The sequence below is a fragment of the Passer montanus genome, unplaced genomic scaffold (assembly GCF_014805655.1).
Source record: "Passer montanus isolate IOZ18808 unplaced genomic scaffold, ASM1480565v1 scaffold6, whole genome shotgun sequence".
In the NCBI taxonomy this organism is placed as follows: Eukaryota; Metazoa; Chordata; class Aves; order Passeriformes; family Passeridae; genus Passer; species Passer montanus.
In genome coordinates, this window is record NW_024371037.1 from 12,563,308 (window position 1) to 12,580,779 (window position 17,472).

Consider the following 17,472-nt stretch of genomic DNA (forward strand, 5'->3'; position numbering starts at 1 on the left):
CCGCCGGTGTCACATCTCCCCCGCACCGCTAGTGTGACATCCATCGCCCCGCACCGCCGCCTCGACGGCGAGGTGCCCGCCCCGGTACCCTGTCCCCCGTGGGCGCCGGGGCTCCTCCGAGGGGCGGGCGAGGAGGCGCGGGCTGAGCCCGGTGCCGCGGCCCTGCGGGGCTTTGTTGCGGCGGCCGCTGGCACCTCCCGGGCCGGGCCGGGCGGAGACGCTCCGCGGCTGCGGCGCGCCCACAGCCCGGGCGGGCTCGGTCGCCATTTCGTGCGCTGCCCGGCGGGGGCGAGGGCCGGGCGTGTGCGGGGGAAGGAGCTGTCGGTGCTGAACTGCCGCCGTCCGCGTTCCGGCTCTTGCGCTTTTATTTATCACCCGTACTTTTCTTTTTTTCTTTCCCCGCTCCTCACAGTTGCGATTTCATTTAGATATAAAATAGCTACAGGGTGTCTGAATTGTGGGCTTTTCGTGTTTTCCCTATTTTGGCTTCTTGAAGGCGATTAATGCAGAATATCGTGGTGAAGTCTGTGCAGCGAGTGCACTTGTCTCTTTGGTTATAAACTAATAATTAACCAAACCTTCAGCTGTCGCTGAGGTCTTCAGCAGAGATGTGCTAGTTTTGAAGTCTGAAATGTGTTTAAACCAAGGCTTTGGAGTCTAAGTGTAAACAGTACCTGATTAATAATGCCAAGCTGTTTAAATATTTAAGATCATAGTGTGCTTCAGCCCAGTTAATAAGGCTGTTCCATATTGACAAGTACTCTGTGAAAAGAATGCTGTTGCTTAGCTCTCTGTGTAGTTGGATAAAACAATGGAAAATGTGATATATAGCTCTGCAATGAAACCTATGGATCATGACATGATGTTCTTTTATCCATAAAGGTCCAGCTTTTGTGTATTTATTCAAAACAACCTCCTACTGAGTGAAAAAGGCAGTATTAAACACCTGGGTTTCTTTTTTCTGATGTTCCCTGTCTTTGTGCATTTCTTTCTCTGTCTGATTTTGATTCTTAATTAAATATATTGTGGAAAAGGTAGATGAAACCTGAAAACTTTATTGTATCTAATAGGTGCACTATTAATAATTTCAACATCTCCCATAATTTAATGTAATGGATATGATAATTTATGGATAGTAGTTACATGGGTCTGTGTATAAAACAGGTCACTGTATGACATCAGAAAACATCTGGACTGTCTTTTGATTTTGAGAGCAGCTTATATGCCAAGAGGCCAGTCTTGCTGCTGTTCTTTGGCAAGAGATATCAGCTGGAAAGAGAAGGGTAGTTCAGTGTTACACAGCTCAAAGGACCTAGAAATCAGAAAACTGACTTGCAGGTGCAGCATCTTCTTAATAGTTGTCTAATGTGTTTGATGTTGTCATTTGTGTGAACACACCTCAGGCATTTGTTTAGTTTTGAATAGAAATTGCAATGCAAGTGACCAGAGCTCCTAATGAGTGTGATGCCAAAGTCTGTGCAAGTTACTTATTTGAATTTCAAAGTACTTTGAAATTCTCTAGTGTGTCTAAAATTAGCTGTCAGACTATATCAATATAGAACTGGGAAAGTGTTACATTCTGAGAATATTTAATGTAAAGAAGCAAACCCAGAAGGCTGCTTGGTGGTGACAGAACCTGGGATCCATTGAATGAATTCACATTCTGGGCTGTGCAAAGGCAGTGTAGCCAAAGGCAAACTGTACAGTTGGGTGGTCACATTGGATGGTGGAGTAGTGTACACTAGCTGTGCTAAGGATGGAGCTAAAACCTGCTTTACAACTCGCAGATAAATCCACAACTACTCATAATAGTATCTTAGTTCTGTCATTGGCATTACTGGCCACAGTAGAATTATTCAAAAGTAACAATGTTCAAGGTGAACGAGATCACCAGAATCTGAGCCTCGGATACTGTTCCATATCTTCTTGGAGAAAGCATATTATTCATCATGTACACCACAGCTTGTTTGACAAAAAGGGCTGTAATAAAAAAAAATTGGCTATTTTTAATGGTCTTTATTTTAAGAAAATGAAATAAATCCAGTGATGCATGCTGATACCTCCTGCTAGCTTGTTGTACTGTGGTGTTTCTCTTTGGTGCTCAAAAAGGTGACAGCAGAAGCTTTAGTAACCAAGTTAGGAGTTTCTTGGCGTTAATAAGATGTCTCTCTAATTGTCAGATTTTATTATTTTGAGGATTCCAATTTCAAGTCAGGTAATGCATGTTGCCTGTTCTTCCTGCCTTGGCAAAATGACTTGCCATGGTATCTGGACATAAAAGATATGTAATACACTAAGGGTTTGGCATTTTTTGAGCATTTTGATTGAGCTCAAATAGCTCAATCAGCCTAAAAATTAAATCTGTTTTGCCTGCACCTGTGAAATTGCTGTTATTCTGTAGTTTTGTTCATCTGTCTCAAATCACCTTCAATTGTGATTACTTAACTTCCGTTATATTGACATAGCTCAGTAAAATTTTGCTGTTCAGTTTTCACTGGACTTGTTAATTTCTTCACGTTTTATGAACAGAGTTGGTAAAATGGGAAGTCATACAGAGGAAAGTATATCTGGGTAATGAAAGCTGAGGGAATAATGTAGGAGGTATTGTGTTGGGCAATATGCAATGAATTTGATTTTGCCTTCCTGAGTGGGCTGATAGTATTTAAAAAATTCTGTTAATACTTTCTCTGCAGTGATAATTTGTTGCATTTTGAATTGGCAAGTGTGTGTATTGCCTGTTCAGTTCAGTATTAAGGACATTGCTACTCCTGCATTTGTGAATACTGTCTCATAAATGTGATATTAAAGGAATTTGTAGAGTTAATCTCTAATAATAAGATTAACATGATGCACCGTAAGTTTTGTCCTGCAGTTTGTTAGCCAGGAAGCGATAGTTGCAAGCTAGCTATCTTGCTTTCTTCTGAGCTACTGGAGGCTGGCTGAGCTTTCAGTTATTTACCTCAATAGAAAACTGAAAGGGAAAAAGTGAACAAAGGAGGTCTGTTTTGCCTGTCCCACTTGCTGGGCTGTTGTCTTTGCCCTTTTCAGTGAAGGAGGGGGTAGAGCTGGGTCAGAGTTGAAGAACACTGAAAAGGAATTCAAGTCTTATAGTGAAATGTGAATGATAGCTTAGTTTGAGTACCGAACACATTTGTTAGAATCGATGTTTTTCTGTCTGCGGGAGCTTTAACTGACAGATGGTGATGGACTGGCATATAGACTGCTAGAAGGTACAGCTAGATATGTGTTCAGATCCTGATTAGACACTCAGTAAACAAGTGCATTTCTGATGAGACTTTTAATACTGGAGATACTGATGCTAGACACTGTGTGACACACTAGACATTTGATTGTGTGAATTAAGGGCAGACCCCTGCAGCTGGCATACATTCAGGCTTACTTGTCTAGCCTAATTGCATTGCAAATACTCCTCTGGATTGATCTTTAGCTTCTCCCTTCTAGTAGATGTTGAATAAGTACAGAAATGTTCGTCTGGATCTTCTATTAACTGTTGTTAAGAAGCTTTCAATTTTTTTTTTTTTGGGTTTGCTGTATGAATTGGGATGTATCTTAGCATTCATTTTGTGAATACACTGTTTTCCTACACTGTTTTGGTTTTGAAATGGCTCAATTCATAATGTGGCTACAGCTTTCCCCTTGTTAACTTTTTAGTATGGAAGCATAACATCTTGAATTATAAAATGTTTCTGTAAGAGCTCACAGTACCCCCATTCTCCTTTAAGCAACTAAACTTTATATAAAAAAGCAGCATTTGATGCAGAGCATTTCAGATGCATAAAAATAGCCAACAGAGGAAAAAAAAGGCTAGTTCAAGTTATGAGGACGTGATAACTTTAAAAAACAGCCTCATTAGAAAGGAACTAGCTGTCTAAATTGTCAGTTACATCCGACAGAATTGGTACAGATGTTGTCTCTCTAAATTCTGTAAATACTCATGTAAGATTTCTGAATTTGGATGCATCCCAATGGGAATTGAGTTGCCCTTACACTTTGTCTGCATCACTAGGTACACACGGGTTTTAATTTCCTTGGGTTTAAAGTATGTAATTGTTACTGTTCAGCAGCTTGTTTGAGGAAAAAAACCCTGATCCATAACTGCCTGGTAGCATGAGTTAGTCTTTGGCCACTAATTAGGTTTTTCTGGACAGCCAACCAAAAAATTACCATACCATTTTCCTTTAGACTGTTACCTAAGTGAGGATGTGACAGTGTTTATACATGAGTACAATTGTCTTTTCCTGATCTGTGCCTCTGACTTCAAACTTTCTTTTCTCTGTTTTCAGTGCTGCTGTTTGTCCAGCATGATTCTGAGGGTTCATGTAAAGGACTGCCTTTACAATGTCACAGCAGTGTAGAGCTCTGTGTGTCTCTGTGTATTTGCAAAGGTGCTGTGTAATCAGTGAGCACAGGAGTCAGCCTTTCAGTACCAGCTCTGGAGTCAGGAAACAGTTCTGGTGCTGGAGGACAATTCCATGGAGTTAACTGACCAGAGCACAGGGGCTGGCCAAGGGGAGGCTTCCCTACTGAGTGTTGTAGCATGGGCAGGGTAGTAGAAATCAACAAAATTCAAAAGACAAGGAAAAATAAATCTTGAAAAGGACCACTTTTCAAGAATTTTTAAGAGTTCAGTGGTGTTCATCAGTGGGCTTGTACACAAGTTTCCCTTTGTAACAAGATCAATGGTTCTCTTCACTGTTTCTCCCTTTAGAAGGACTTAAAAGTAGAGTTTCCCACCCTTCTGTTCTTCTTATCTCCAAGACAATCAGAATGCAGAAGGCGCTTGATGCGCATTCCTTCTTAGAATTTTCAAGTGATAGCAGGAAGAGGAAAGCTTGGCCACAGCTCTTCTTTGGGTGTGATAAACAGGTTTAATGACTTGGTTACTGCCACTTTGACTAAGCTGGAATCTGTGGGTCCCTCCACCCAGCCCCACCACCGCCTGTAGACTAGTGCTGTGGTCTCTGGACAAACTAAATATATAAAAGGAAGTTAAATCCTCTTTTATTGGTGCTCTTTTGAAATGGAAGTAATTTTTAAATTGTGAGATCAGCTGAATTTGGTATATTTTGTGGAATTTGTTACATGGCAACAAAAAAGTCAAAACTCAGTTTTCCTGTTGGGTGAGATGAGATGTTGATAGGCTGTGCTACCATTTTACTGATTTTTCATCTCTTCTGATTAGGTAATTCCTACTGAAGCTCAGAAAAGCAAAATATATTCCTTTTTGTTTCCCATCCTTTCAAAACTGTACAGGATTTGAGTAAGTTTGCAAGAGAGAACTCTTCATTAAAAGAGAAGAGAACAAAACTGGAGGTTTTGCTTGCAATGCCGAATACCTTGAAGCCTCTAGGCATTTTGAGTCTTGGAACTGTGAGTTTTGTGTTCTGGTCCAGCTTCTGTGAAGAGCTGTGTTCTCTCCACAGAGGAAGTATTTTACAATGGGAACAATCAGCCATTGGAATAATCTCCCCAGGCAAGTGGTTGATTCCCCAACACTGGACACTTTTAAGATGCATCTGGACAGACTTTTGGGATGTCTTGTCTAGACTGTGCTTTTGCCAAGAAAAACTGAACCAGCGGTCCTTGAGATCCTGTGGATAGATAGAAGGCAGGAGACTAGAGATAGTGGTGAAAGTAATCTCACCCCTAAAGAGTTACAGCTGTGCCAATTGTCAAGCATTAAGAACAAGCCTGCCCTTAATAGGCCACAGCTGGATCCAATTAAGAGGGGTATTATAAAAGAGCAGGTTGGTTGGCTGAGATGGAGTTTGTTGGCTGTGCTGAGAAGAAGGAGTCAGTGCTGTGAGGGGCTGCGGGTGAGAAACCACTGAGAAGGTATGGAACCTTGGCAATAGGACAGCAACAAGATCCTTTTCCAACCTGGTGTTTCTGTGGTTCTGACCTGTGTTCTTGAGGCTCTTACAGACAATCCAGAATCTCCCAAGCTTCTTTCTAATGCAGGTGTCATTATTATTCCCTTGGCCTAGGTTTGGCTAGGGCATAGAGGCAGATAAGAATTATCACTATTGCTGCAACTCAGTCTGAGTAGTACTACAAGGGTGTTTGGGACAACTTTGGGCTTGTGAAGGAACTCATCCTTCATATTGGAGCTGTATGTAGCTTGTGTAGTACTTTAATTTGGTTTGCTTTTGCCTACTGTAGTGATGTCTTTATAGAAACTTCTATACAGTGCAGCTCTGACACTTGTGATGTGAAAATAATCTTTCAAATATCCCTGTTTTCCCTCAGAAGCATTTAATGTGTTGATGGACCTTGGAGTCTAGTAGACAATATTTCAATGTATTACAAAGTGTAACTTCTTTCCCAGACAACACCAAACTTATAATCTCAATATAAATTGAAAATTCAGATTTCTGGTTTTCTGCTTTTCTGTAGCTGGAGTTATATGTAAACTTGGTTCTAGACAGGGACAAAACGAGGAATATCTTACTTTATATGTGAGCTATTTCTGCATGATAAAGTTGAAATGTAGGCAGTTGACTAACTGGAAAGCAAGCCAGTCCAAGGTGACTAAAAGCTAAATATCTATCAGACCTTGTAGGTGATAGCTGTATAAAGTGCATTTTTAACTTAAAAAGGGATGAAAATGTTGGAACATAAGAGTGTGACCACCAGAGGGCAGACACAGTGTTTAATGACTCCAACCCAAAATCCTTAGAAAGGAGTCTATGCCTATAAAAATGCGGTGAAATAATGACTGAATAAATAAAACACTAAAAAGGAACAAAATTTCATACACTGACAGAAATATAATACTGTTTGGTGTTTAAGATGAAAGTAAATACGTCTGCTTAGGACTTACCTGGGGTTTTGTATTTGTACAGTGGAAGTCAAAATAGTTCATCAGATCTTGCAGTTGACCTGTAAGTAATGAGTTCTTTAACTCATTTGCCTTTATATTGAGTCCAGTAATTTTAATTTGAGCATGTTTTGCATTTGGAAATGAAAAGTAGACTCCTTTCTCAATAGTTTCTCTCTTGTAGTTAAAAGAATAAAGAATCTCTCTGAATTAAATTTCATGTTTTCCCAGATATACCCCAGGATTTGCATATAGCTTTATTTTATTAATAATATTTATGTCCTTTAAAGTGTGTAATTTTGCTCTTCAGAGTATTATGGAAAATATTTAATGTTATGGACCTTAAATTAAATACTTCAAGAAAGTGGCCTTTTTCAGGAAAGCTGTAGTGTAGATTTTAGTGAAAAATGATGTCTAGTAATTTTTAATTAGCTTCCTTGATAGGAATGTAGGTGTTTAATTAAAGTGAGTGAATATTTTGGGTTTTACTGCTTAGACACTGTCTCAAGTTACAGTGATGGTGTCTTTTCATTGAATTATTTTCCTCTAAAACCTAGACTGGTTTTGTGAGGAAAGAAAAGCCTTTAACCCATTGTTTTGAAGCCACAGTATTTTTTACAATCATGCCTTAAAAGACCTTTGGTTGCTCTCTGGGGGTCTCGACTCTACCAGTTATGCTGGTGCTTTTTACTACTAAAGTTTTGTGTAATTCACAACCTTCTCACCCTCTTGGCATTGAAGTACAGGAGTAGGTTTCTCATCACATCCAGAATTGACAGGATCAGACATTTGAAAGGGTATCATGGGAATAAATATGAATATACAAAACTTAATAAATCATTCACTTGAATAATTCACTAGCTTCCCCCCACCCCACCAAGTCTAGAAACCTAGAAACGCCTGAAAATGGAATCAGAGTTGCAGTTAATAATTGGTTGATTTTTGCACCTTTAAAAAAAAAAAAGGAAGACTAAAGTTATGAGATTTGATAGCTCTCTACAAGGGCTCAACTCTGTCCCTTAGATACAGTGAGAGAAACACTATTGCTGAGAACATCTGCAGCATCTGTTGGATGTGAAGTGGCTTCCAGGGCTAATGCAAACATTCACATTAATAGGAAGATTAGTCTTTGTGTTTGTTGTGTTATCCAGACACTTATGTGTGGTTTTTTTCCTGAGGTAAAGCTGTCCTAAAAGAGTCAAACATTCCTGTGAATTCCCCTGCCCACTTAGTTTAACTGAGATTATATTGCAAGATGGCCCAGCAGTTTCTATCCATACTCAAGACAGCAAGCTAAAGTAAATAAATACTTTTATTATTATTATAGATGGGAAAGTTCAAATTGCAAACTAGTAGGTAGCTTCCTTGTTTGACTGCCAATAGGAAGACATTTATTGAAACAGAAGAGAGAAGAGAAAGTGCTGAAATCAGAAGAAAATGTGACGATAAAGTGAGGAGAAACAGAGCAAAGAGAAGAAACCTATTTAATTACATACTAATAGGTACTATGATTTCTTGTTTACCAAAACAAAACCTCCAACTGTAGTTTTAGTGAGTGATGCTTGTAACTCTGAAGTATTGTCTGAATTAGTAAAGAACTAAGTTTGAAAAAAAAAAAAATTGTAAGATTCTTTTCATAAAGACTTTTCATCTGTTCCTTTGCTTGCTGCTCACAAGTGGAAAAATGACCTTTCTGTGACAGTCTCTTGATGTATGCTCCAGTGGTTATTCTGCACACATCTGAGTTGTAACAGAACACTGGAATGAAAATTGCAAAATAGTACGAGAACATATTTTTCTGAAGATGCAGAATAATAATGATCCCTGAAGCTGAGTGCCTGGATTATCCTAGATATTAGAGGATGGAGTGAGACTTCTGTTTCTGAAAGTATATTTAAAAATAGGTGAATATTTGCTTTTATTAGTCAAAGATAAATATCTGTGGTCTTGGGAAATAATTTATAACTCACTATGGTGAGCTAGTGCAATATGTTAATTTTGGATCCTTTTCAAAAATAGAATTCAGATTAGTGGAATTGGGAAGTGTTTGATTATAATTTCAGTAATTCTCTCCAGTTTTAATATTAATTTATTTCTATAATTAACAGTGGAAGGTACTGAATTGATGGTCTTGAAATATGACTTGGAATTTAAACATTTTAGAACTTTTCAATATATATCCATTCAAATATTACTATGGGAAATAAAGATAGTGATAATTTTTAACATTAAATATCATTGGAAAGAACAACCTATTCCTTTTTGGAGAGAACTGAAAATGTAACTCAACCTTAGTAATGTAATTCAATTTCTGAACACTAATCCTCTAACAAAGACTTGAGCAGAGCCCAAAATTAAACACTTGCAAGTCTATAAGTAGGACCCAGAAGAGCAACATTTTTTACTCCCTTTTCTTCTTTGTCCCTTCATTGCTTTTTCTACCATCCAGTGATAGATTTTTAAAGACCTGCTATTCAGGCCCAGACAAGTAATTAGTATGTAAATCTTATTTTGAGTGCAATTGAGGGTTAGTAGGCGCAGAAGTGTAAAGTAAAACTTACAGTTGCCTTTTAAGAAGGCTTACATACTTTAATATAATCAAACGGTCAGACTTTGAAGTATCTTAAAACCTTTGGTGTCTAATGACTTCTGATTTTCATATAAAATTATTTTGCAAAGTTCTGTGTGTTCTTTGAGTCTGTGGCTATCTGTCCATACGTTACCAGTCCTAATGAGATTGTAATGTATGACTATACCCTCTAGACAGAATTGATGGGTGCTATGCAGTACAGTTTTTTAACACTTATGTTTTTCAACAGTATTAAAGCCTGCTCCACTAAATAGATTTATATTGGTGACTTTTGTTACTATTTTATTATATCACTGTTCAGTACCACAGTTTAAAAACGGTGTGTGAAAGGACACATGGTTAGCATAAGTATTCCACTTGCAGAAGCACTTCATGTAGCATACCTTGCTCATGAAAAGTTTCCTTTGCTGTCAGCAAAACTGCATTTGAGGTGATTAATCTTATTGGTGATGTGGAAAGGAAAACTTAAAGTAGTTTAATTCTGAATAGTGCTTCAGTAGCTTCAGTACTGGAAAGCTAACAACTATACTGTAAAGAAAATGTAATATCCTGTAGATGGCTGAGGATAATGCCACTAATACTGAGTTTGGAGAACCAGCATGGCCAGATTATCCTCACTGACTTCAGCATGAATGGATGATACTCTGTTGTATTGAAGTTATCTGAAGTTATTGATTAGGTACAAAGCTTGATGACAAAAGGTGATTAGTTTGGAGATTTCATTCATTTTTGTTATACTTTGAAGCAGAGGGTGTGTTTCGCTGGAGCTTCTTTTTACATCCAGCCAACTGTCCCAGGAACTGGTAGTGGTTTTAATGTTACACTGGCAAGTTGCAATCATTAGAAGTATCATCATACAGTAGTTTTAAATAAAGAGCTTTCCATTATGTGTACTTCTGTTGCTTCTCCAAGCTATGATTTCTGCTAAGGTTATTTCTATTTATTTTTCAGGCTAAGTATTAACTGTACTATAAATGTAGAAGTGTCCTAAATTGACTTCTTGTGAGCAAACATAGGTAAGAGAGCAGGAGAGTAACTTTTTGTGCTGTGCTGTCTGATCTGAGGTTGGTATTCCTGAAGGGATTTGTGCCCATTCATGGTCAACAGTCCAGCTGACTTCCTTGACGTGTTACACTGCTGAGTGTTCGTCTGTAACTTACTCTGTGTATGCATGGGTTGTCCCTGTGTCTTTTTAAAAACTTCTAATAATTATCTGATCCCTTTACTGCCCTGGATAATTGAAATAAAAGTATGCTTGTAGGGAAGGAAATGGGGGTGGGAATGACACCTTCTGGGTGATGACTGTGCTGTGCGCATCAGCACCGGCTCCCAGCTGGTCCTAAGCCGTGACCTGTGCTTGAGGTTACTGCTGCTCATCACTGTTGATTCAAAGCAGTCATGGCTGATCTTTAAGGAATTGGAAAACTGTTGGAATTGCCCATCAGTGCATATGAAGAAATCAAACTAAGAGCAAACTTGTGTGTAATGGCTGGGTTTTTTGAGAAGGCAGAGTTGTGAAGCTGATCACGCTTGGACTGACTGAGAACTTCTAGTGCGAGTGCTAGGTGCAACCTTCACTTGGGAAATACTGTTCTGATCCTGTCTGGGTAGTAATTTAAAGTACTTGCAGGAACTTGCAGTGAATTCACTTCAGCTATTTCAGAAAAATGTGTGAGAAAAGACACATTTTTCCATCTGGTGTCATTATTTTAAAATTACATGAAAATGTCTCAGTGTTACTAGCTTTTTCTGGTCTGCCATGTATGTAAAATGAGAATAATGCCTCTAGGATTGATCTGAAGCTTGAATTACAGTTTTGATCATTTGCTATCATTTAGTTCAGTGCAACTTTGATAAAACAAGTATTTCTAGGTACTATGCCAGAAACCTAAATTTGGAAACAATTAGGGAAGATGCACAGATGCAGATGGAGTAGGTTTAATATATTGACAAATTTTGTGAGATGACCGTAGTGTTTCCTTGAAAAAGACAATGTAATCCCTTGTCTCCAAATAACTTCCTCAATATTGTTGCACAGTCAGACAGCTCTTTGTTTAAAGAACGAATGGGAAAGGTAACCAAATGGTTTCTGTCATAATGAGTAATGCTCTTTTGAGGGATCTAATCTCTTTGTTAGGGTCTAATGGCCCTTTATCACATGGGGGTGGAAATCTCTTCATCTGGATTAAATGAGACTCCACAAAACGTTTTCTGCTGATTATGCACGATCTGTTTCTTTTGGTTTACCATCAACTCTATTCCATTTTGTATTTCCTGGCTGTCTTGCATCTACACAGGAGATTGCCATGTAAATAAGGACAGTTTCAGCTGCCTCAGGGAGTCTCTGGAAATGTTGGATTCTTGACATCAGATGCTATTCATGCTTGCAAGCAGCTCCAGTTGGCCTGTGCACAGCTGGAGCTGCCTAGGGAAACTTCAGGGACTGTCCATTATTCCCAGCTGAAGAGGTCCTGTTTACCAGCTGCCTTGTTATAAAGGGAGGTGAGAGTTTATTCAGTCATCTTGCTGTGCAAATGCTACAAGGGACTGATTTGAGATATTTCAGTTGAATAGTTCCTGGTCCATGCTGGAGACTGGTGACTAAGTGTGCTGGGTGTGCACACAGACACAGCCATGGTAACTGTATGGTGTTTTGAATTTGATTTTGTTTTCCTCCACAATTATAAATTCTGTATATCTTGTTACAATATAAAAGATACTGGTTTAGACCAAAATTTGGTAGTAAAATCAGGATAAAAGAATGCATACACATTTTACAAGCTTTCTGGAAAAATTTTGTGGTATTGTGCAGTTTTCCTGGAAGCACAGTATGTCTTAAGTAGTTTCTGTGCTAGTGTTAATTGCTGATTTTACAGCCATTGCCACTAACAACATGTAATGTTATCAAACAGCCTGCTCTAGCTTCTGAAATGGGGTGTCTTTATCCTGATGACAGCAAGGTGTACAAATGTTAGTACTTCATCAAGACTGTATAGCAGTAGAGTTGGGCAAGGGGAAATTCCATCATGCCTCTGAGCTTTCAGGTGATGAAGGCTGGGAGGGTATTGCCACAAATGTATCCTTTTCCCTCAGGCATCTGCTTTTAGCAACTATCAGAGATGAGACCTTGGGATGCTTGCCACTCTGCTCAGTGTATGCATGGTAGGACATGCAGTACTTGTATTTTCAAATTTAAAGAGACCATCAGACTGAACTAAACCAGAGCAGGGCTTGTAACGCTGTTGGACTCTAGGATATTTTTCTCACAAATGTTACTGTAATAATTGAACTTATCTGTAAACAAAGTGTTCATTGTGTGTTTATGCATAATAAATTGGAATCCTGTCTTCATAACTTAAACTCAGCTGTACCAGAATCTGAACTATTTGGTATAGGGTAGATCTGCCCAACAGAACTTTGTTTTTAGCATTTTGCATCTTGTTGAAAAATAAGAACTCTCTGAGGACCAATCCACTGAAATCCTTGTCTGTCTTTCCTTAAAATATTAAGGAATCATTAGGACATTGTACCTAACTTTAAATTAGTTTCTGTGCTAAACAGAGTGGGAGTCAAAGGCTTAAACCAGGTGACTTCCAGAAATTCTTTCCAGCCTTAACTACTCTAATTATTCTGATGTCTTTTGTCCATTTCAGAACAAGTTTAGCTGTTGTTCTTCTGTGGACAAATGTTTCAGAGTAGTGGAAGAAACAACATTTTTTTTCCCCCCGTTCCCCAGTGACTGGGTCACAGAGGAAGTGGAGGATCCTGTTTCTGTTGTGTTTGGTTTGTTGGTTGGTTGTTTTTTTGGTTTATTTATGTTTTGTTTGCATTTTGGTTTGGTTTGGGTTTTGGTTTTTTGTTTTGGGTTTGGTTTTTTTTTTTTTCCCTGGGCTTCATGGGATCTCAGTCACTTCTATGCTCTGGGTTCTGACTGCCAGGACCCAGAGCATGTTACATGAAAGTTTCCACCTGCCCTGAGCTCCTGTGCAGCAGGGAATGAAAGGCTGGCTGAGACTGTATGCCAGATTATACTCCCCAAGGAGCCTGTATTCTGTAATAAACCATCAGCAGCCCTGTTCAATCAGCCCTTCTCATGGGGAGCTTGAAGTTGGATCTCCCATCATTAAGTATGTGCTATAGCCACCTGGCTGAGGAAGAAGTCAGCAGAGTTATCACTGTTTTCTGCTTCTCAGGAGTTGTGATCCCTGCCACATCTGACTTTTGCAGTTCTTCAAGAGAACTCTTGCAGACTTCAGGTTCTTAATCACATCTACTTAGAGAGCTGTAGAGTGCTAAACCAAAGACAGGTTTAGTTTATCTACTCAGAATATGTGTTGTGTGCAGAGCTGGGGGAGTGAAGTTCTAGGAACTTCTAAGGCTCACGTGGGACCTGTGCTGTGTACTTGGGTATCTGCCTATTCTGGGACTTTTTTATGCTACAAACTAAATTACTGTTCAAAATTTAAGAGGGATAAGGTGAATTAGCATAAGGTTTAGTACTAACTCCCTACCATAAAGTTATGTGTTTTATTAGTGGCAAAACTTTGTTTTATTATCCCATCCCATGGATATGCGTAATTCAGCAAAGTGGAACGTTAGATTCTAGTTTATTTTCCAAGGATGAGTGATGATAACTCTCTAATTTAATTTATATTTGTACTAAAATACTAAACTTCAGTTCATACAACTGTGCTGTTTATGTATACCACAAATGCTATAAAGACTATTCATAAAATAAAGAAAAAGCCCCAAACCAGGTCTACTATGTGAGTCCTGGTTTGGATGTTGCATTTGTGATTAGAAGACATTGATTTGATGTCACAAGTATTTTTAACAGGATTTACAAAATGCAAATAGCATTATGTAAGACAGATTACCTATGGCTTTAATACAGGATTGTTTTTAAGCCAGAGGCTACATTTTGCTGGGTTATGTATGTTTAAAACTGAGCACATTAGGATTAGGATTAGGCTTGGCAGAATACCATTTTCCAAATCCTTGATATTTTCAGGTTAGATTACTTCAATTTTTTAATTTAAAACATAAATTGAAAATCTGAATTTTGATTTTTTTTTAAGTAACTTTCAAGGTGGATAGCTTCTTGAGTCAAGATTGTTACAGTCTGATCTGTGTTGGTAAAATCAGAAATTTCTGTAGTCCATCATATCCCCATAAAACTTTTTTTCTAAGTCAGAGGGCTACTTGATTCTAAAACCAGCAGAAAAGACCAAATACATTTCTTGCATAGCAGAACATATGTGGATAACATGTCACATTGCCAAGCAAGTCAGTCAAGTGTTGGCTTTGCAATGAGCCATGAGGAAAATCTTACAGGCACTTGAACTCCAAATAATTTCTCAAAGGCCTCATATGTACAGTATCACAAGTTCTTGACCTTTAGGTGAATGAAATTTCAGGAAACTTACACAGCTGGTGTGGAACAACTCCATGTGACTCTGCATTGTTGTCATTGCTTTATGCTCTGAATGCCTGAAATATGGCCCTCCCTAACAGACAGGCCAAGAAAGTCTCTTACAGTGGTAATGTTTCCTGCTGGAAAGCTAAATTGTGTGATGTACTCAGCAGCCAAGGCTCCCTATTAACAGACTTAACTGGAAGGATGCCTTTTTGTGCTCCCAGAGTAATTTCAGTTTTTCTGTTTCACGTAGCTTATGCCTGGTTTCATGCAAATATGTTGACATCTGGTTTGTTCACCAGATTTCTTCCAAACTTTTATTACCCTAGTGTTTTTCCCAGGGAAATATTTGGCAGCATGTCCTGCATTACAAGGTACATTTAATATATAGATGCCAAAGAAGAAAAAGTAGAAACTTAAGAGGGTAAAAAAAATATTTTAGCACTTGTGAAGTGCTAGTATTGCACATAAATATGCAAGAAAAAGCCGTCAACCTGTACTTTGCCTGTAGATAGTTTATTCTTTCTATTTTAAATAATAAAAGTTCTTGTATTCTGTGACGTGTATTTATATATCTTAGTACAACTAGATTGTTTTCCAATTAGCTTAGTTGTAATTTCTGTGGGACTCTGTACTCTGAGCACCAAAATACAGCTCCCAAATGCCCCAGGCCATAAGAACTTAAGTGATAAATAATCAGAGCCTATCCTTTTAGAAGATAAATTCCTGTAGTATTCTCCATCTGCCATTTCTAGGGAGCATTCAGATAGACATTGATGTGCTCTTCAGTGGAGAATTATGATTATTTCTGAGACTGAAAAGTGGATTCTGACTTTCAGAATTTTAGGATGGTGATAATTTCTGATAAAAATTGGCTGGAAGGCACCTTAAGAAAAGCTCCTTTTAAGTGATTACCAACAATTTATGTTCAAAGAGATAAAAATACAATGGAGCGTGAAGCTTGGTATTTCTTAAATACCAAGGAAGCAGCTGGAAAAGCCCATGGCTTCCTGCAAAGCTCAGCTTTCCCTGTCCCCCTCAGTTTTAAGTAGACAGGAATTAGTCCTGGAGATAATGTCCTCAGCTCTTAGGTGACAGCCTGGTCAAGGACATTCTGGTGTTTTGCATGTGTTTTAAACCTCTGCTCTTGAATAGGTCGGATTAGCAGGGGTTCTTGGATTTTACAGTATGAGGGGAATGGGTGTGAAACAGCTCTGTGATGGAACAGCAGTGATTGCTTCCTAGAGTGACAGTGCTGCAGGGAGAGGTGGCCCCTTTCTCCTGTGCCTGTTGAGCTGCAGGGGTCAGGTTGTTTTTTTCTTCCAGCAGATTCCTTGTTACCCTCTGTGCTGCCTTTTGGTCAGGCTGTGCAGTGTGCAGAGCACATGTGCCACGGGCAAGCCTAGGATGAAGCATGATGCAAAGGAGAGGTTTTATGTCCTCCTGTGAGAAACTATTTCCTTTTTTTTTGGATTGATACAGGGAAGGGGTAAACATATACCTGTGTAATAGATACACCTTCAGAGTGACACCTGCTAGCCTCCACCATGTGGTGGCCTTACCCCATAAACTCATTTAAATGAAAAAGAGCTCTTTTCATGGGTACAAACGAGCCAGAAATTGCCAGGGAATTGTTAGGCAGTGAGTTAGCTGAGGCAAATACAGCACATGTCTAGCAAGTTCTGTACTATCACCATCTCACATTAGTACATAAACTGAGCTGTTTCCTCAGAAAGCAGGAGGGTGCTAGTCCACCTGGAGAGGTAGAACTGCTGGTCTGGCAGCTCTGGAAAGCTCAAGTTCTAATGCTGAGTCTGATCCTCCTGTGTGCTGGCTTTCCTTGAAGAGGCTGACATGGCACTTTACGAAAAGGACACTGGTTTGTTTTTTGCTGGGGATGTGAGCAGGGTGATGATCTAGCCTTCTGTTTTGCAAAGCTGTATTAAGCCAGTGTGGCCCAGCCTATGTTACTGCTTGCTCAGCCTGTTCTAGGGATCCAAACAATTAGCTATAGATAATATCACCTAATTCCACTATGAAATAAAACAGAATGGGTGGTCAAAAACCTCCTGACAAGAGCTGTTTTGCTTTGAATAATGCAAATTAAGCATCCTAGCCCAGTGAGCAGGGAGCTTTTTGCCTGTAGCCACAGGTCTTTGTTCCCATTTCTGACAGACTGCGTATCCATTCATCTCTCTGATTAAGAGAGCTACTGCCACAGTCAGTCAGAAATGGTAAGTGTGTGTCTAGCTGATGTTGGTCTTTCTTGCATTTAGGAAGTCTCTGCACAAGCACATTTAGCTGTCTTTATGTTTGGGCTTGTTAACGGTGACAAGTTAATATAAATTAATTTACAGATCAGTGCTTACTCGAGTCCCTTTGTCAGAGATGTGAGCAAAAATTGGTATCTCTACATAATAGAAGTGCTAAATGTATTGCAAGAAAGGGAATACTTAAAATACTTAAAAAGAAAATACTTTTTTTTTTCCTGGAATGTAGGATCTTTAATATGATCTCTTCCATAACCATTTTGAGAAAACAGAAGCTGGAGTCCATTAATTCATCATGGGTTTTGGTGAGTCTTAGTAAGAAAATATTTGTATCCTAAAGCCAGTTTTTTAGACC

General features: G+C 38.9%; 1 protein-coding gene across 35 annotated transcripts in view; it reads left to right on the forward strand.

The window, feature by feature from the left end:
• Nucleotides 1–17,472, forward strand: part of NRCAM (neuronal cell adhesion molecule) — a 143,448-nt gene that overhangs the window by 279 nt on the left and 125,697 nt on the right. The gene's annotated exons all lie outside the window — the stretch shown is intronic.